Source organism: Colobus angolensis, unplaced genomic scaffold (genome assembly GCF_000951035.1).
Source record: "Colobus angolensis palliatus isolate OR3802 unplaced genomic scaffold, Cang.pa_1.0 Scaffold183, whole genome shotgun sequence".
NCBI classification, from domain to species: Eukaryota; Metazoa; Chordata; class Mammalia; order Primates; family Cercopithecidae; genus Colobus; species Colobus angolensis.
The window spans coordinates 3,156,932-3,177,951 of NW_012114966.1; positions in this window are offsets into that span (position 1 = coordinate 3,156,932).

The window sequence follows — 21,020 nt, forward strand, 5'->3', positions numbered from 1 at the left end:
TAGCTGTAGTTCATGGTGTTCTTGAGACACAGTTCTATGAATGAGAGATAAGGAAAAGTCTCTTGGAATTTTTTTCAGAGAAAGTTTTTGTATTTCCGATAATATGAACAAATCAAGCTAGTAACAGTCTTCCTCTTCTTTTTCCTACTTTGAACATGGATGAGATATCTGGAGCTCTGACAGTTATCTTGCAACCATGAGGTCAAGAAAAGGTAAAGAGAATCACAGAGATGATAGCCTTAACATCACTGGACCACTAACTCAGTGCCAGAAACTACCTGCCTCTAGACACCTTGCTGTGTAAACATGAATAAATTCATTTTCAACTGTTTAAGACTGTGTGGATTAGAGTTTTTTCAAACAGGCTTTTGAGCTGATACAATGATATGTTGTAAAGAGAGATTAAGTTCCACCACCTGTTCCAGTTTGCCCATATTCCTGTTAATGAGGCACCTCAGCTCGAAGGCTCTACTCCAGGAGAATCAGATTTTTATCAAATGGAGGGAGGCTGTAATTTTTTCTTATTTTAATGTATACATGTATATTATTATTTCCCAAGATCAAGCTTGCTCATTTGGTAGCCTTATAACACTGGTGAGTCCTCTTAAACTTACTGCCAACTCAGGCCCCAGCATCCTTGACTAGCAGTTTAGTATTTATAAGGCAGTGTTCCTTACAGTAAGTAGAAAGTATAATACATGACTGATAAGCAGAGGCTCATACAGGCTAAAGTACTTTCCCCAAAGCCATATAAGTCACAGAATTCATTTGACCCTTCTTTCCCCTGAGAACTTCTCTTCAGTCTGCCCCTGTGGGCTCCCATGAACCCATGCTTGCATTTTTGGTCCTACCTGATTGGTTCAAGTGCGGACACCTGACTGAAGCTGCACTAGTCCTGTTGTCTCTCTGCAGTGCTTTCAAGATTGGAAAATGGCTCCTATTTTTAAATAATTCATTGCAATGGATGTGGAATGCGACTCAAAGTCCCAACATTATTTCAGAAACCTGTTAATCTTGAAGAGCAGGTATATGTAGGTCATTAGAGGATAAGAGTGAAAAATGCCTCCTGCTGAAATTGGTGTGTCCCCTTCATTCTGTGTTGCCACCTTACCTGACTCATCCTGCTCAATACTACTGTGGATTCCGTGCTCTATGCCTTTAAGTTTCTGTCTCTCCACATTCAGCCTAATATACTTCTTCCTTCCTCCCTTGAAGGAATTGTGTGCTACCACATATCTTATTATGGCATAAGAAAGTAAACGTTTTTTCCCAAGTAATACATGCTCATGTCTATGTATCTGTCTCTTTACGGTAAAGTCTACAAAAAGAAGGCAATAGAAAGGAAACATTGTTAATTTCAATGTAGGGAAAGATTTAAGAAACAAATTGACTGCAAGCTGTTAGGGACTGATTGTAATTTTGCTTATGTGAACATTGGGAATTTTAAGTCAGTTTTCATGAATGGGAGAATTCAAGCATTAGAAAGATTTTAGGGAAGGGTCTCTGGGTAAAAAAGGAGAGCATCTAAAGGTTGGCCTTCTCTATATTTGCATGGGGTTAGCCTTGAGCATTTTGGTTTATGCAATAACTTGGGTGGATCTTTTACTTTCATTCCTGAAGAGTGCAGTGAACTTTTTCTTCTGAGACAGCCTACAGTTGAGTGACATGTTTTAGATGACAAGAGCCCTCAAATTTCAATTTTAACTAGCTGGAATGAGCAGACATTTTATTTTTACTGTTTGGTATAGGAACTTTGAGGAGCAATGATTATTCTTTGCCACTAGAGTAGTCTTTAGGAGAAACAAAGTAGTTAAGGTAATTTCCATAAAGAATCCTGTTTATGGCAACAGCCCCCATTGATAATTAGTCCCATTCAGAGAGATGGGTATGGAATTCAACTAACATCTTATTTCTCCACAGGAAATGTTTAGGCATCTCCCATGTTCTTGACTGTCACTTGGGACTAAGACAATTTTAGAATGTAAGGGGAAGATAGAAGAGATTTCTTGGAAGTAAAGAAAACAGCATATTAGGGTCAAAACAATCATATGAGGAGTCCCTGTGGGTTTTGCATTAAGCATGGCCTTATAGAAAATACAGATTGAGGCAATCAGCTCCTTCCAATTTTATGCAAGCAGTAGCAATGGGAAGTATGCCAAGAGAGATGATTAAGGATTAAACAACGGCATGGGAACTTGATCAGAAGCTCCAAAATGTTGTTTCTAGCACCTGATATTTCTACATCCCTAACTTCTGGATTGTGAAAGGTGGGGCCCTTCTCCCACCCCTTAGTCCACTTACAGCTCCAGGGAAAGTTGAGGAAGAGAAAGATTCTGTCTCTATCAAATCCTAATAGGGAGCAGAGCCAAGAGAGACAGGAAGAAGCATGCTCATTTTCAACCTTTTTTGGCAAGCTCAAGTGGGAGCAAAAGCCATTGCCAATTCTATTTTTTAATACACATTTAAAAAGGGTTGTGTCTACACATGTAAAGGGAAGTGCACAGTGCACTGCGTTAATTTAAGCAGCACAATAGTTTTTTTAATTAAAAAATAAAAAAAACCTTGACTATCCAGATATTTGTTTTACATCTGGTAGATCCAAACTGGGGGAGGAGACCAAAGTGCAATAATTTCTCCTCTAGTTATGCATGTGCTTTCCAACCCTACATTTATCACCCTTCCAGTTTTAGGCTGGGCCAGTCAGAGACCATCCCTGGGACTTTTCAGTTTGAAGTGAGGAGAGGGAAACTCTTTCCTTTTGGAAACAGAATTGAGTTGCTAGATGTAGTGGACCATGACGTGAGTGGCACTTTGGTGGTTTGAGTTGGATAACTCTTAGGAGAGAGCAAGAGGCCAGGTGCGGTGGCTCACACCTGTAATCCTAGCACTCTGGGAGGCTGAAGTGGGTGGATCGGTTGAGGTCAGGAGTTTGAGACCAGCCTGGCCAACATGGTGAAACCCCGTCTCTACTAAAAATACAAAAAAAATTACAGGCCTGTGCCTGTAATCCCAGTTACTCAGGAGGCTGAGGCAGGAGAGTCATTGAACCTGGGAAGCAGAGGTTGCAGTGAGCCGAGATCACGCCACTGTACTCCAGCCTGGGCAACAGAGCAAGACTGTCTCAAAAGGAAAAAAAAAAAAAGAGAGAGGGAGCGAGAACAAGAATGATAGTGAAAGCTAGAGAATAAAAGAATGATTCCAATTGCATAGTTGATGAAATGAGAAGTAAAGGAAATTCATGTAGTTTAAAGGCAAATACACATGCTTGGGCCTGAGAAGTTAACACAAATTGGAGTTCTTTGGTAAAATGGTAGTTGAGTAATTTGGAAAAAAAACTCATGGTATGCATAGATGCCTTTCCTGGAAAGTCATAGGTTCAATGAATTAACAAATGTTTGTGGAGGACCCGCATAGGATCAGTCATGCTAGGCTATTTGCAGGGGATCCTAGACTGTTTTATGAAAGCAGGGACCATGGCTATTTTTTTGGTCTGCATAATCCCTTTTGGGTAGATACTGTTACTACTTTCTATTTTTTTTCTTTGAGACAGAGTTTTGCTCTGTTGTCCAGAGTGGAATGCAATGGTGCGATCTTGGCTCACTGCAGCCTCTGCCTCCTGGGTTGAAGTGATTCTCCTGCCTCAGCCTCCCAAGTAGCTGGGATCACAGGCAAGTGCCACCATCCCCAGCTAATTTTTGTAATTTTTAGAGGTAGGGGGTTTCACCATGGTGCCCTGGCTGGTTTTGAACTCCTGGGCTCAAGTGATCCACTCACCTTGGCCTCCTAAAGTGCTGAGATTACAGGTGTGAGCCACTGTAGCTGGCCTGTTATTAGCATTATTTAAAGACTCAGAGAGCTTAAAACTTGCCTAGGGTCATCAGCTAGTTAGTGTGACTGCAAAGCTTGCTGGTACTGCTATTACCACGCTATCTAGACAACAGGTATAAGACTGTTGTTCTTTGGGCTGATAGAAGAGAGAAAGAAGAAGACAAAGGAAGAATGGTAGATTTAGAAACTTTTAGCAATATCTATCTATCTATCTATCTATCTATCTATCTATCTATCTATCTATCTATCTATCTATCTATCGATCTATCTATCTGTCTATCGTCTACCTACCTCTTTATCAGAGTAAATAGCTGTAACTATTTACAGAATGCTTGCTATGTGCAAGACTCTATGGTATTTTATCTCATTATATCTTCACTTCAACCTACAAAATAGATAATATTGCCCCATTTTATGGATGAGGAAACTGAGACTCAAAAGATCACACAGTGGATTAGTGCTAGACCCAAGATTTGACAGTGGGTTTGTCTGACTCCAAAGTCACCACTCTCAACTGTTTTCTATACCGCTGTCCTGACAGAGGAGTTTCTAAAATAGTCTTGCTTCTCTCTTCTAGTCAGTGAATATTTCCCACAGTCTGTTTCCTCATTATCTTTTAAAAGTCAGTTTTACATTTCCCATGAAAGATTTGTGCTCAAAACAGTATATATAAAGAAACATTCATTTATGTAGTTAGCGTTACATTTAACAGCCTTTTTATATTCTAGTCTTTTAAACTGAAAAGTATCTCGGTCAAAAATTCAAACAGTCAAAATAGAGAAAGCCAGCAACACAAATCTCCCTCCTGTCCAAGATACCTGGCGCTCTTCTCCAGAACCCACTGCTGCTAATTTGCTTCCGAGATCATATATGGATGTATAAGTACAACTATGTTTTTTGGTACCTTATTTTTCTTCTAGCTTCAGGACTTGGGGATCTTTTACATTAATACATATTGCTCTTCTTTGTTTAATAATAGCATAGCAGCCACTGCATGAATGCAGTATACCTTACTTACTGAGCCCCTGATTGATGGGCATTTTTGTTGTTTCTGGTATTATGTAATGAGCATCGTGTACCGATTCCTTTATATACTTGTTCCAGTTATGGTCAAGTTCTTGGAAGTGAAACTGTTGGTTCAAAGGACATCTTTGTCTCTTTTGAGGGTCCCACAATGCCCAGCCATACTCAGCTGAGTAATAAACACACAGTATATGCTAAGTAAGAGGCAGTGAAGCACTGTGGTTGGAGCACCAACTCTGCCATCAGCCTGTCCCAGCTCTGCAACACCCAGTCTGTATGCCTTTGGGTGGGTTATCTAAACTTCCAAAACCACAGCTTGCCATCTATTAAACAGAATAATAATAATAATTTTTTGAACTAGCTATGCAGCAGGCACTCTTTTAAATGCTAGGCTCAAACTACCTTATGATGTAGGTGCTATTAGCATCCCCCTTACAGATGAGGAAACTAGGCACAGAAAGGTTACTTACATTGTCTGAGGTCACACAGCTAACAAGTTGTAGAGCCAGGACTTACCAGGAAGTATGGCTCTAGAGACCACCTTTTAAATACTTTCTTGGAGGGGGAGTTGCATGGATTAAATGAGACAGGTAGGTAGGCAATAGATGGGGGGAGTTGGGGAGGAACAGAGAGAGAAGGAGAAAGAAAAAGAGAAAGAGAACACGAATATGAATGTAGCATGGTGTGCGGCCCTCAAATTATGGGATATGACGACAACAGAGATAAAATCCCAATCCTTCTTCCTCCAGTGCACATCCTTTAAGGATGAACAAGCTGGTCTGATGGATTTCCTTAAGATTTCATTTCTATGAAGAGGAAGACTAGGAGCAGAGAAGCACGTGACTCTGGAGATCTGCTAAATCTTTTAGTCTAGAAGCCAACAGAACCATGGGAATATACATAATGCTGAGACAGGGAATCAAGTGGTACTGATTAAAAAAGCTTTAGTGAATATAAACAATTAGTCTTTTATCTGAGGAAGCCTAAACGGGAAGCCCATGTCCAACATGGGCAACTAGTTACGGAGCATGACCTTGGCTGTGAACAATGGATTGTCAGGCTAGATCACTTGGAGAAATCCTTTCTGGTAAAATGAAGTGTGATATTCCGGGAGAGCTAGGCAGGGTTCCTAAAGGGTGAGGCAGTACTCTGCATGCATCACTTCATTGAATCCTCACAACGGCTGTCTGAGGTTGGTGAGATTATTGCTCCTGTTTAACCAATGAGGAAATGGAGGCAAAAAGAGGTGATGTGACTTTCCCAAGACTCTGTATTCTTATTCATCACATTTAGCCTGAAGAGGTGGTGGACATTTCTCTCATAGAGAGCACAGATAAAATGGCAGAGACTTGGGTTTGTGTCTTGTGTCTGCCACTAGGTGGGTAACCTTGGGCAACATACCACATAGTTCCAAGCCTCTGTGTTCTCATCTATCGTATGGGGGTGGGATAGTATCTAACTTACAGGTGGGAGGTTAGATGAGGTAATTCATGTGAAACACAGCACAGTGGCTGGCACATGGTCAGCACTCAAGAAATATATTAAGATCTGGAAAATACAGATTTTCAAAAAATGGATGTCAAAAATCACAATGTTTAAAATTAGGCTCTTTTTGTCTAGATTATGAATACTTTCTAGAGTAATGAGTATCAAAGTGTCTCTTACACAGGAAATAGAATACATATAGCATAGATCATATGTCCTTAGTTCCAATGAAACCAAGACTATTGTTATGGATTGATTGTTTTTTATCGGCAACTTGCTGGATTCCACGTGGCTTTGGACATGCCTTCTGTGGGACTGAACTGTGTTGTCTATAGTGTAAGGATCCAACTGTAATTCATAAATTATTAACTAAAAGGAATAAATGGAAGAAAAAATTTCAAAAATAATTACCCTAACACATAGAATAAATTTTTGCTTGGTCCTAATTATGAAGTTTGTCCTAGTTTTTGTCTTTTTGATACGGGGTCTCACTCTGTCACCCAGGCTGGAGTGCAGTGGTGCAATCTCAGCTCATTGCAACCTCTGCCTCTTGGGTTCAAGTGATTCTCCTGCCTCAACCTCCCAAGTAGCTGGGACTAAAACATGCATCACCATGCCTGGCTAATTTTTGTATTTTTAGTAGAGACAGGGTTTCACCATGTTGGCCAGGCTGGTCTCGAACTCCTGACCTCAGGTGATCTGCCTACCTCAGCCTTCCAAAGTGCTGGGATTACAGATGTGAGCCACCGTGCCTGGTTCAGAATTTTTTAAAGAAGAGAAATAGTGCCTCATCATGAAATAATAATAACTACTATTTCTGAGCTCTAACTATGACACAGGCACTGGGTAGTGTACTTGACACACATCAGTGTACTTAGTCCTCTCAACAGTCCTATGAGAGCCATAGCATTATTTATCGCCTTTTAACTAATAAGGAAAATGAAATTCAGAGAAAGAAGTAACTTGTTGGACATATCAAATTACCTACTATCTCCTTCTCTTCCAAACCATGGTAATAACAGATATAAGTGTTATAAAGTCCCTGTGAATAACTGGACTAAACAGCCAAGAAAGTCCTACAATAGATTATTTGAAAATTATTCCACATATAGTTACTGCTTTTATTACATCACATGATGACATGTGGCAAGTAGTTTCCTGGCATAATTCAAATCACAGGCTTTCTCAATTATGTGCTATAACAAAGCTTTAACAATTTTGTGTTGTGCTTCTTTTGAAATTGTGAAACAGGGATGAGAAAATAGAGTTGATGACTCCCTGAGCTCCTATGAAGCAAGCATTCCTCTATTGCAAAACTGGCCCAGGGCCATACTCCGCTCTAACAGCCTCCAGAAGTCTCCTTCCAGGAGGCCCATCTGCCAGCATCCATGCCCGTAGGACAGTGTTCATCCTCCTGCTTGTAGGCAGTGAGAGGGGATGAAAAAACTGCTGTACTTAGGTGGTTAATAGAGAAAGCATTTGGGGAGAGATCAGCCTGCAACAAAGAACTTCAGTGCAATTCCCAAGTCAAGGTCGGCAAGTTTTCAGAGAAGCCGGCTTGGTTGGAGGCTTTAAGCATGAATTGTAGATCAGGATAGGCCTGCTGTAAATAGGAAACAGGTGGGGGTGAAGCTGAGGCACCCTGTGGAAGCCCCCCTCAGGGATGCTTCTTCACCCTGAGATGACAGGCGATGGAGTGGGTGGCAAGAGGCCATCTCCAGAGAGCCACAACTGTCACTCTGGCCTTAAATGAGCTTCAATTATGTATAATTATGCACACACTTCCCAGTTTCCTCCCTTACATGTCCGTGAGCACCCCAGGCACTTCCTGCCTCAGAGCCCATTGGCATGTTTCCTCTGTGAGGAAATTTCTTCCCTCAGCTCCTTGTGTTTCAGGTCTCACCTCCTCAGAGTTCTTTCCTGCCATCTTCTCTGAGGAAGGCCTTTGCTGGTATCCTGCCTCCCTTCTGTTGCTCATCATAATTCTGAAAGACACAATTCTAAATGCCAGAACCCCGAATGTTGAAATCCCCAAAGATCCAAATTTCTAAAGTCTAAAATCCTGAAAAATCACAATTCTGAAAGATTAAATTCCTGCAAGCCGAGTCCTGAAGAAGAGATCCGTGCCTTGTGTTTGTTGCAACATGTTGGCAGAACGATAATTTTGTCATTGTCTTTACTTGGAAATCAAGTATGGCTTAAGGAGATATCTGCAGGTACCAAGTTGACAAAAGGTAGACTAGTGGACTTAGTTTTACTTGTCAACTTGAATGGATTAAGGGATATGTGGAAACTTGGTAAAGCATTATTTTGGATGTGTCTGTGAGGGTGTTTCCAGAGGTTACTGTGTGAGTCTGAGTGGATTAGGTGGGGGAAGATCTGCCCTCAGTATTGGTGGGCACCATCTAATCAGTCGGGAGCCCAGAGAGAACCAACACAGAAGGTGAGTTGGTCTCCCTCTGAGAGCTGGCACAGACTTTTCTTCTCTTGCCTTAGATATCAGAACTGCGGGCTCAGCCGCTGTTAGTCTCTAGGATTTACACAGGGTCCTGAAGCTTTTGGCCTGGAACTAAGAGTTAGAACATCAGTTTCTCTTGTTGTCAGTGTAACAACATTGAAACTTCTTCAACCAATTAAAGAGATGTCCTTTTTGTACATCTGTCTAAATTTGTGAAAGAAAAAAATTCTTAAGATCTCAGCTCTTCAAGAGATTGCCTATTTGGTAGTGACCTATTGTAATGTTTGATAAATCTTGTCAAAAGCCTTAAGTTGTCGGTCATGGTATTTCAGATGACCACAGTTAAAAGCTAGGTGCACACAATTACCAACCATAGTGATATGCATTTATACAATTTGCTTTTTGACCTATTTATTTGTGAATATGGTTCATCTTCTCATAACTGTTATGCCCATGTGACTGTCATTAGTATACCTGAGTGTTTATGCTTGCAAAAATATGTTATCATTGCCTACTTTGTTCTGTGAAGGGGACTATGAGTGTTTGACTGTGTGTTTATGTTTCTAAAATAAATCCCCCAATATAAATAGATGTCTTAAACTTTTTAAAATTATTTTTTCCAGAATTATGTTTTTAGAATTTTGATCTTTTGGGATTGTGATTTTGGGATTTTAAGCTTAAGGATTTTGATCTGGGATTTCAACATGTGAGATTTGGGCGTTTGGGATTGTGTCTCTCTGGATCATGGCCCAAACTCCTTCCCTTCACTCTGTTTGTTCCCCTCATAGCATGTGGCATGAGTTTAATTCCAGGTTCTGTTATTTATTCATCTATTTATTGCCTGTTTCTGTCATTAGTCTATAATGCCCAGAAAGGCACATGTGTCTGACTCTCAACATTGATCTCAGTGCCAAGCACAGAGCTGGGAACAGAGTAGGTGTTCAACAAATGTTTGCCAAATAAATGAAGGAAGGAATGGAACTCTCAATCACCCCCTGGGCAACATACTTGGAAGAAGATTTTAATAAATCCATGGAATAAGGAAGTATTAAAGGCCTTTGGAAAAAGGTTAATTCGATTTTTAAAACATCCTCAGAGAAGAACCTTGGGAGAAAACGAAACATAAATAAGCTGGTTCATGGTATTTCCTGGAAATGACTTATTGACATTGCCTATCTGACATCCAAAAGCTGTGGGAACATTGTCCCTTTCATATTCTGTCTCTTCCAGTTGTATTTCCAACAGGATTACAATGATAAAAGTATAGAGAAAGTACCAGAAGACTTAGATTTTCAGCTATGCTAAGATTACATTTATGGACTTTGAAGTGCTGTCATAGCAATGTTGACATTTTGGCTGTTTGACTATTTAGTGTAAAGAAATGAGTATGAAATCTATATATTTATTAATAGCTCTTGTAAAGATATGAGAGGATTTAAATTATTGACCAGACCAAAGTTTATACTATAATAAACTTACCTTAATACATTTCACTTATCTAAGGTATTCCTATGTTCCATGACCATAGTTTAAGACTGGAAGTACTGAATCATAAACTCAGTTCCACAATCAGTTGAGCATAGATGGCAGTGGTTGTGGCTGTGACCAGCTGAGACTGGACCTGGGCCTGGTGGAGCCAGTTGCAAGTTGTTGTACTGACCTGCTGGTTGGGGAGCTGAATCCCAGCTTCAGGGATATTATTAGAATTATAGAGTTAATTTGAGCACAGAGCAGGTCTGCTCTTTGGGATATGGGCCAAGCATCAAGCTAGAGGAAGAACTACAGCAAATCACAGTGGCTGGGAAAGGAAGAAAATATCTTCCTTCATTCCTAGTATTTGAATATAGGTGAAGCCCACTTAGAATTCATTCATTCATTCACCCAAACCTAAAATTATATTCTTGTGAGTGTGTGTAGTAGTAAATTACTATGATGTACCAGACATACAATTGATGCTCAATATATAGGCAGTCCTTACTTTGCACGTGGTGCAGGACCACAAATATTACCATACAAACTGAAACTGTGCAAAGTAATCATCATCATAAATATGAAAAATTATGATTGTTTCATGACCTTTAAAAATTGCCAGTGATAAATATATGGAAATGAAAAATGGAATAAAACTATTATTTACATAGTGCATGATAATTGAAAACATTAGAAACACTGAGAATTAGTGTAAAACACTTATCCAAAGTAGTCTGAACAGTGCTCGCTCACCTTCTCTTATCATAATATATCTGACAACATGCAGCAAACTTGTTTTCTATGTATTGGCAAATTGTCATATTCCTTCCTAAGTTTGGATCAGTTTCTAATATTTTCTCCTTTGCTCTTTTTATGTTGATGTGAAATATCTCTGAGAGTTCTTTCAAGGTGAAATTTCTGGCCGGCATCACTTTCTATGGGACATCTTCATCCTTTTTGTCATGGCCACTTTGCCAAGTTCCTCTGACTGCATATCTAGAGTAGGTGCAATGGTGAAGGATGTCAACATGCCATAATCAGTTACTTTTTCTATAATTTCACTTACATTTGATTCGAATTTACTTCTAGGTTATCACTTTTCATTTGTTGGAGTACTTTCATCTTTTTCAGCTAATTCCCTCTTTTGATTATTCATGTTTGTAAACTGTCACATGGGTTTATTACTGGGAGACAAGGAAGCCACACAACCACTTGACTTGCTCTCTGTGTGTGACCTGAATAACAAATGCACAGTGATAGATCACCAACAGGCTTTGGAAGAAGTGATGTGATTGGTTACTGATCATGATGTGAATCTGTTAAGAAGTGATTTGTGGACCAAAGAGCAAGCAGCTCACAGTTTATAGTTCATATATCATGGTCACTGAAATTTGAATTGTGCTGTTGAAGGGCTGGTGCTATTTAACTAAATTGTGGTAATTGAAGTTCATGCATAGTGGAACTGTGTAAAGCAAAGTGTTTTACTCTGTTTTATGTTACCATAATAGAATGCCACAGACAGAGTAATTTATAATGAAGAGACATTTACTTGGCTGATAGTTCTGGAGGGTGGGAAGTCCAAGAATATGGCCCCAGCATCTGACAAGGGTCTTTGTGCTGTATTATCCCATGTAGAAGGCAGAAGGGCAAGAGAGGGTGAGTGCAAGAGAGCAAGAAGGAGCTCAACTTGTTTTTATAGCAAACTCTCTCCCATGATAACTAACCTGTTCCAGTGATAATGATCATGATCTAATCACCTCCCATTAGGCCCCACTTGCCAGCACTGTCACATATGAGATTAAGTTTCCAACACATGAACTTTGGGGGATACATTCAATCCATAGCACAAGGACTGCTTGCACATAATAGGGATAATTTGAGAATGTCATGGGGGTACATAATAGAGATTCCCACTCAGTCTGTGGGGTCAGAGAATAAATTCTTGGAGAGATGACATATAAGTTGAGACTTGATAAATGAGTAGTAATTATTTTATTAAGGGGGAAGTGTAGGGAAGATTGCTCCAGGCAGAGGGAAGAGTATGTGTAAAGCCCCAAATGCAAGAAAGTACATGGGACTTGGGGTGGTAGCCATGGTTGTTTTAGGCTGACTGTGGGTGACAATCCAATTCCATTATCTTGACTTCCTCCAGCCATGCAGGCTGCTGCTTTTGGTTACCAGGCAGCACTGGCTGCTGTAACTGGGGACTTCAAATGCTCTTTTTGGGACATTCATTTGAAGCAAGTGAAGGGGAGTCTACTGTCTCTTCTACACCAAGAGTCACAGTTGGGGCAGCTGGGAAAATCACCAGGAAAATAAAACCAAATCAAACAAAATTAACTTAGAAGATAGTTTTTATACATAAGATAGGGAACACTAACGATTCAGATGCAAACACTCTAAGTACAGAATGATATAAGACAGAAAGAAAATCCCTTTCACGAGTCACAATTCAGATGGTCAGTTCAAACCTTTAAATGATAAACCACATTTCTAGTCAAGCTGAATACAGAGTACAGTATTTTATCTGCTAAAATCTGAATGGTTACTATGAGCCACACAGCCTGGGTAACACATCCAAAATAATCTCTATGAATTCCTACAACACTCTTATGGGATAGCCATTACTATCTCCATTTTATAAATGAGAAAACAGAGGTTAAGTTACTATAAAGTCACAGACCTTGGATCAAAACCTAGTGCTTTTTTAAAGCCTGTGCCTTCAGCAACTACACCACCAGTATATTTAATCATAACTAATAGAAACAAATACAAATATTGAGTGATTACTTTTATGCTTTTACAAGATGAACAGACAAAGAGAAATGCTAGTTAAAAGCATTTATCTTTAGAGCAAGAATGCTCCATCCTTGTAGAAACATTGAGACAAAAAGAATGCACAAGAGCAGCAATTTTAAGAAAAGTTTGGTGAAACTAAGTGAAATTCCAGGCATGAGCAATCAATTTAAGATTCTATTAGGAAAGCAAAACAATGAGATTATTTCAATTATTGAGTTAACAATAAGATTTCACCATCTACATTCTAGCCATGAGTAAGACATTTATTTGAATCAGATAAGAAGATACAATGTCGTTTGAAGGAGGCCTGGTACTTTTAATAACAGAGATAAATGAAACTGACAATGATCTCATACTTTATAAATCTAAACACAGGACCAAGTTTAGACACAGGGGTCCTAGTGGTTGATGAGTTAGTTTAAATGCCACTTTTTACCCTATCTATTGGATACCAGACAGGATTTTTGTTTTCTTCCTCTAAACAAAGAGATTAAGAAAGAATTAATCCAATTGCATTTAAAACAAAGTGCAGGAGCAACAAACAACCTTGAACCTTCCTTACTCAAATAGCAGCTCTGTTGGTAATTTAATCACTAACTGAGTTGTGCAACTTGCGTATGAGAAATGGTAAAATATCTACAATGTGGAAGTCTGCCAGAGTAATTCCTTCACAGGAATGGGAGGGAAAGACTCAGCCAGCTCACACTCACACCCTGCCTCCCTACGCTCAGTGTCTGGACTTGCTTCTGTATTAGGAGAGAATATGGGAACAGTTCTGGATCTCAGGAGAGTGTGAAGTCACTGAAATGTTTTTGAATACCCACTTCCCTTCACTCCCCCTCCCACCCTACTTGATACTCACTGGCATGTGGCACCACGTGAGCTACAGGCTGCACATAATGAAGTCAAAATGTTAGCAAGGAATGGACTGGAGATCCCGTGGTGTGTGATCTGGCTTGTCCTTATCATATGCCCCCTTTCTGCCTTCCTTGCGCCAATGTTTAGTTTCAGACACGGAAATTTTGAATGGGATCAATCTGAACTGTTCCTTCCTTTCCTGATAACTATGACTTTTTGTTCTCCAGTCTCAGCTTAAGCTTCATTTTCTCCTGGAGGCTTTCCTAAGTCACCTGAACTACCTTAGGACTCCTTGGCACACACTTCCACATCTCCCTATGCTTTCTAGTACTAAACACACTTTTTCCATCTTCTCCACTGCATCAGAGGGTTCACTGCGACATTTCAACACCCAATCACAATGTCTGGCATGTTGCTTGCCTTTAGTCTATATTTGCAGAATGAATGGTTGCCTTCGTCGTTTTCTTTTTTAAAAAGGTATTGTAGACAAAGGCAGTGGCTCATGCCTGTAATCCCAGTGCTTTGGGAGGCTGAGGCGGGCGGATCACAAGGTCATCACAAGGTCAGGAGTTCAAGACCATCCTGGCCAACAGTGAAACCCCATCTCTACTAAAAATACAAAAATTAGCTGGGCATGGTGGCACATACCTGGAGTCCTAGCTACTCGGGAAGCTGAGGCTAGAGAATTGGCATCCAGGAGGGCGAGCTTGCAGTGAGCTGAAATTGTGCCACTGTACTCCAGCCTGGGCCACAGAGTGAGACTCTGTATCAAAAAAAAAAAAAAGAAAAGAAAAAAAAGTATTGTAAAATATTTAAGACAAGCACAAATGTGTAAATAACATATTACAAACCACTGCATACTGACTACAGATTAAGAATGAAAACAATATTAATACAAGTTTAAGTCCCTACTTAGTCCTCTTTGATCACATTCTGCTCTCTAGAGGCAACTAGTGGTCTGAATTTGGTGACTACTATTTCCATGCATTTCTTAATATTTTCACTACACATATATGCAAATTTATTGTTTTGCACATTTTTATAGTTTGTACAAGCATTATACTACGTGTATCCTGATATTGACTTCTTTCAGACTGTGTGTGATTCATGAATCATTCATGCTGTTGTATTTAGCTAGAGGTTATTTGTTTTCACTGCTGTGTATTTCATTATATAAAAGCCTCACTATTAATCTGTTCTCTTGTTGATGGGTTATTTTCTAAATTTTTGCTATTGCAAAATATTATGAATGTCCTTGTACTTGCAACACTTTTCTTCTTTTAGGTCACATTGTGGTTTCCAATATACTAGGTCTTTTCATTATTTGCCTGCCAAAAATGACCTGCATGGGACCTCTGAAAGCTGTATGAGACATAGATGATAAGCAAACTTATGCTTGTGTGAAAATGGGTATCAGTGGATTTACAAGAAGCAGTGTGGAACAGTGACATGAACATTGATCTGGGAATTCAACAGACATGGATTCCAGTAACCACTCAACTGCTTAGCAGCCATGCTGCACTGGGGAATACAATGCTTCAGTTTTCATTCTGTATAACTTGAATAACAGTCTCCTATCTGTCTACCTCACAAGGTTGTAACTATGATCAAATAAAATAATATTGCTAAAAAGATTTTGAAACCTGATATATTATGCAACATTGGAACATCAACACCAAAATGTATCACCCAAGTGTAATGTGGCAAAAGAGTTATAACAAAACAACCATACAAAAATAGAAAATAATGTGTTATCGCCTTCTACATTTAAACTTGTTATTGTCTACAAGCTGTTATTCTTTATCTACATTAAATTGAGGTGTTCTAGAAATGATACTTTATTCCCAGAGGAAAGACTGGAAGAAAATCAGGCTTTTGAGAGAAATGGACTTTGGGTTTCTACTGCCTATAAAATCCTACTGAGAAGATCATTGAAATGAATTGAATTGGTTCGAAAAATGGTGCTTTTGCCAAGGTTCTGTCTTTAGGCTTACGTGTATGTTGAGGTAGGAGAGTTGTAATGGTTAAAATGAGGATTTTAGAGTGCAGATGACCTGGTTTCAAATCTTGGCTCTATTTTCCTTCTCTTTAATGAGTATAATATGATAATTTAACAGGACTGTTGAGAAGATTAAATGAGCTAATGTAGGTAGAGCTGCATATTTGGCCCTTTGAATATGTGGCTCAAATCCAGGCTTAGTTGAGATTTCCCAACAGGTGAGGCAAGGTTGCTGGGGTTTTGTTCGTGTCACATGATCTCAGTTACCTCAGTTTAACTCCTTCTCACTTAAAAAAAAAAGTGTTGGTACAGCCATTATGTCAGGACTTGCAGCTGTCATATGTCTACCGATACTTTTGAATAAATGACTGAGCTAGCTATGTTCAGTGAACAAAGAATGCTGTCACTACTAAAAAGAGTTTTGGATGTGCCAGATGTTTTGCCCTGAAGTGCTGACTTCTGGTTTGGAAACTGAGAAAGAGTAGCCTGGTTAATCTGTTTGATTAACCAGCAAGGAACCAAACAGATGGTTTCAAAGTAGTTAAAGACTAATTTTAATCATGCAATCTTGTTCTCAAGCAAGAGCTAAGAACAGATAAGACTGAGACCTACTATCAGAACTCTGGGTTCCAAGTAGCTATTCCTGAAGCACTTTTTTTTTTTTCTTTTGAGACAGTTTCTCTCCATCATGCAGGCTGGAGTGCAATGGCATAATCTCAGCTCACTGCATCCTTTGCCTCCTAGGTTCAAGTGATTCTCCTGCCTCAGCATCCTAAGTAGCTGGAATTACAGGCAAGTGCCATGACACTTGGCTAACTTTTGTATTTTTAGTAGAGATTGGGTTTTGCCATGTTGGTCAGGCTGGTCTCGAACTCCTGACCTCAAGTGATCCACCGCCTTGACCTCCCAAAGTGCTGGGATTACAGGCATGAACCATTGTGTGCAGCCTTCCTGAATTTCTGGTACCCACATCTGCTTTACCAGAATCCTCTTGTGTTATTCTCATGGTCGTAATGAGTCAAAGACCAGACTGACCTGGTGCATTTGCTCACGGATGTTTGATTTCTCGGGAACTGGCTTGCTTTGCAAGTACATATTTCCACAAACACATTTACTATAAAGGTCTCTCCACATCCTAGAGGAGGTGAAAAAGAGCAGGGAGGAGGGACAGAACAATGTCCTCTCTATTCTAGTAATCCTGGGAGGCTTCCTAGAGGGCATGTGGCTGGAAAGAATGGGTGGAGATGAGCAGATGGAATTTTGCTGTCATGAATTTCTTTTGTTGCTCTATAACCTCTACTTGTTCACTCAAGTAGATTTATTAAGCTCCTCCTACCAGACAACATAGCATAGTGACTTGGGAACTAAATCCCCGGGTTTAAACCCGCAGTTCTGCCATTTACAAGTTGCATAGTCTTGGGCAAGTGTCTTTTAATCTCTCTGTACCTCAATTTCCTTATCTGTAAAACAGAAATAATAAGAATACCTGTCTCACAGGGCCATTGTGGAGATTAAGTAAATTAATTATCTATATCTATATCTATTATCTATATCAAGCTTTAAATAGTGGTGGGTCCACTGTAAGAGTTTAAAAAATTTTAGCTGTTATTATTATTTACAGCAGTAATTGGTGTTAAAAGTAGTAGTCCCATAAAATTTTGGTAAGGACAGGGCTTTTCTGATAAGTTTATCAGTTCTTCAGGGTTAAGAAGATACTTAACAACTTTGAGGTCATAATTTTCTTGGCTGTGACAAATGACTCCAACTTGGTAAACAGATGTGCAGAACTGGTTTTGGGGGGTAAGGACTCCAAGCTATGTCTAATAGTAAAGAAAATAAATACTATTATGTACCTGCTAAATAAGCTGTTCTTTCCAAATGGAAAACATTGCAGTCATTTCAGTTTGCCACTGAGTTCGGCCAATGCCATTGGAGGAGCACAAATGGAACATAATATAAAAGTATACACACAATGTACTGTTCTAAATTCAAAGAGTGCATTTCTCTTACATAGCTATTCCCTGAAATTTTCAGAGTTGATGCATAGAATGAGGTGGTTATTAAGCTGAAAATGAACAGCAGTAAAACAGAGGAGGCATTGCAAGGGCTGATAGAGTTGAAGGGAAACCATTAAATATTATAGATAACAGGAATGGAGGGGTATTGTAAGAAATCTCATTAGCCCTGTTACTTTTTTGGGAAGACTAAGGCTACTATAGTTTGAAATTAATGCATAAAAATCTTTAAAGAAACCAAAAAGAAAAAAGATGTCCACAGATAGAAAACTTCCTTGTTTGTGCAATAGCCTATTGTTTAGTAATGATCCTAAGGAAACGACTTTTGTGCAACCTAAATTCCTCACACTGCAGTCAAAGTCTGCTTAAATGATGTTGCTGCCACCGTAGGGGGGAAAAATACATAACTGGTTGGCTCTATTGTTACTGTTCTTGTTGTTCTACTTAGTTCAGACTGAGAAGAAAATATATTTCAAGCTTTCTGTTTATATACATTTTTGGAGAGGGGGCTCATGCAAGTCTTAGAAATACAGTAGAATGGAAGTATTTTAATCATCCTTACATAATTCAGGACACTACAGGGCCTTGGGGCTCATTAGAAAGATGATTATGACTGGGCAGGCAGATGTAGAAAGCTGAGAAGACCTGGCTTAATCTTTGTTCATACTATACATATCTTGGAAGTAGTACTTTTTATGGGGTGTGGGGTGAAAAGGCAGTCAATGTCAGAGCCTTTTCTAAAGAGAGTGAAAACTGAAATAAAACAAAATAATGCAGTTCCAGAAAATTAGAAGATTGTGACACTAGTTCTAGTTCATATACTTTTTAATACTTTTATTGAGATATGTCACATACCATGAAATTACCCATTTAACATGTACAATTCAATGGAAGGTTTTCATTATATTTATAGGGTGGTGCAACCATCACTACAATCAATTTTAGAACATTTTCATAATCCCCAGAAGAAACCCTATGCCCATTAGCAGCTACTCTGCATTCCTGTTACCCTCTTCGTGCCCCAACCTCAGGCAACCACTAATCTACTTTCTATCTCTATGGGTTTGCCTATTTAGTACACTTCACATAAATGGAATCATACAAAATGTGATCTTTTGTGACTGGCCTTTTTCACTTAGGATGATATTTTCAAGTTTCACTGATATCGTAGGATGTGTCAGTACCTCATTTCTTTTACTGATAAGATTTCTTTATATACATATACCACATTTTGTTTATCCATTCATCAGTTGATGACATTTAGGTGGTTTCTACATTTCAGGTCTTATGAATAATGCTGCTAGGAACATTCACGCATACGTTTTTGTGTGGGCAGATGTGTTTCTCTTAGGTCAATAACTAGCAGTGGAATTGCTGGGTCAAATGGTAACTCTATGATTACTATTCAGAGCAACTGCTAAACTGTTCTCCAAAGTGGCTGCACCATATACTATTCTCACCAGCAATACATGAGGGTTTTAACCTCCACATCCTTGCCCAACATTTGCTGTTGTTCGGCTTTTTGTTATAGCTACCCTAATGCATGTGAAGTGTTATCTCATTGTGGTTTTGATGTTCATGTTCCCAATGACAAAGGATGTTGAGCATCTTTTCATGCACTTATTGGTCATTTGTGTATCTTCTTTGTAGAAATGTCTATTAAAATTCTTTGCCAAGTTTTGAATTGGGCTATTTTTAATTGTTGAGTTATAAAAGTTCTTTATATATTCTAGATATAAGTTCTTTGTCAGATACATATGATTTGCCAGTATTTTTCCAATTCTGAGGGTTTTTAAAAATCAATTTATTGTTAGTGTCCTTTGAGGCATAACTATTTTCGGCTTTGATGAAATTCAATTTGTTTCTTTATTTTTAAATTGTTTGTGCTTTTGGCGCCATGTGCAAGAAACCATTGCTTAAGCCAATGTCACAAAGATATACACCTATGTTTTCTTGTAAGAGTTTTAGAGTTTTAGGTCTTAAATTTAAGTCTATGATATATTTTGAGTTAATTTTGTGTATGCTATAAGAAACGGTCAACTTCATTCTTTTGCATGTAGATATCCAGTTTTTCTAGCATCATTTGTTGAAAAGACTATCTTTCTCCATTAGCTGTGTAATTTAAAAGCCATAGGGAAATATTTAAAAATTCAGCTATTAAACACACATCTGGGTGATCTCAAACACTGATTTTGTGAATTTTTCTTCCTTACCAATACATGGTTTGACTTTGGACCAAACAGCTTTCATGTATTTGTCCATGTGTTTCATTCATTTATCAGTGGTATGTTGAATGCCTATTAGGCAACACTGGGCACACAGTGAAAATTTTGATAGTGGGTGCAGTGAACCTGAGGCCAGTTCCTTCCTTCATAGAGAAGGGATGGGAATAGTAGATCTCTGTTTCAACAGATTCTTGCATCTTCTGTCTCTCTTCCTGTCCAGCATGTCAATCTTAATATGCAAGGGCCTTCAACATGCTATTTTGCCCTATCTTCAATGCTTTTCTCATTTGTTCTCTCCTGATGAACTCTTACTTCAGTTCTCAGCTAACCTTTCACTTTCTCAGGGAAGATTTCTTGTTCCCCTAGGTCAGTTCCTCCTTGACTTCAGCGGTGTAGGACTTACATAATGGTAATGAATGAATTAATTGGGTAATTACTGGCTTGATGTCTATCCCCACTGTTGGTGTGATGGCTTCTCCAGAATGGGTACTATGTCTATCTTTTCCTGCTCCCTACTGCATATTGCTTGAGAGAGTAGGTGCCAGAGTCAACAGGCTGATCTGGTGAGACTCCTAGCTGTACTTAGCCACTCTGAATCTCTGTTTCCTCATCTATAAAATGGGGATAATAATGGTACCTGCCTCACAGGGCTCTGTAAGTATTAAAGAATAATAGTATGTGAAGTGCCCAGGATGGTGTTTGGCACATGGAAGCCGGTTAAAATCTATCAAATGAATGAACAGTGCAATTTGCCATGTCCAATGGATGCATGTGGCCTATGTACACTTCCCATGGAGGCTGGAGAGAGAAGGTTCAATGACTGAATGGGCACAATGAATCTCTAATAACACACTGGAATC